Here is a 756-nt window from a genome sequence, read left to right on the forward strand (position 1 = left end):
GGATCGATGATGACACCCTTGTATGCATTCCTTGGAAAATCTGAACAAAATGAGTGAGAACCCTCTACCGTCTCCTCATCGAGTCTGAGGTCCAGCACGTTTCCTCTCTCGGGCGTACGGACAGTGAGGAGCGAGGTAGGTAACCTGCGTAGATTTGTGATCCCATTGCCGGAGGAATGACGCCCAAAGGGTGTCTTGCAGGACGTAGAGAAGATAGACATGCTGAGGCGTCTGTGCCGCTCTCCTTGAAGATAGGTGAGTTATGAGAACATGCCCTTTGGCCACTTTGTTCCCTTGTTTGGGAATGTGCAAAGCGAAAAGTGTTTCTCCCACAGGGCATGATGCGTCCGGCCTGTGAGGCACGCGGGACTTTCGAAGAGCCAGAGATTTACCTGGAGCGGTGTGTTGGCGGAACAGCGACGCGGGCACTGTTGCGATGCCGGGTGCGCTGCTGCAGACAGGCACTGTACCCTTTGAAGCTTCCAGGTCCCCTTGGGTGGCAGAGGTCTTCCGTTGGCAATCTGTCTGTGGTTCTCGAGGGCAGTGCCTTTGATCTCTGTGAGGTTCTCGGTAGTGTCGCTGTGGCAGTGGAGAAGTGCCAGGATCCGTGGGGTAGGGTCAGTGTCATCAAAGCGGACATGCTTGCGATCTGTCATCGCAGGTGTACAGTGTCCGCCTGTTTGCACGATGTCTGTGGCCTCCAGTAGGGTCGAGTTGCCCCGTGGGCAGGAGGAGGCCACGGAGGACGAGGCTGGC

General features: G+C 56.3%; 1 non-coding gene across 1 annotated transcript; it reads left to right on the top strand.

Moving 5' to 3' along the window:
* On the top strand, window positions 1-93 carry LOC113617109 (small nucleolar RNA SNORD116). The gene has a single exon (XR_003431513.1). It is a non-coding gene; the product is annotated as a small nucleolar RNA SNORD116 (small nucleolar RNA).
* The last annotated feature ends 663 nt before the right edge of the window (window positions 94-756 follow it).

The sequence above is a fragment of the Aethalodelphis obliquidens genome, unplaced genomic scaffold (assembly GCF_003676395.1).
Source record: "Aethalodelphis obliquidens isolate GAN/ISIS:26980383/991018 unplaced genomic scaffold, ASM367639v1 scaffold1859, whole genome shotgun sequence".
NCBI lineage: Eukaryota > Metazoa > Chordata > Mammalia > Artiodactyla > Delphinidae > Aethalodelphis > Aethalodelphis obliquidens.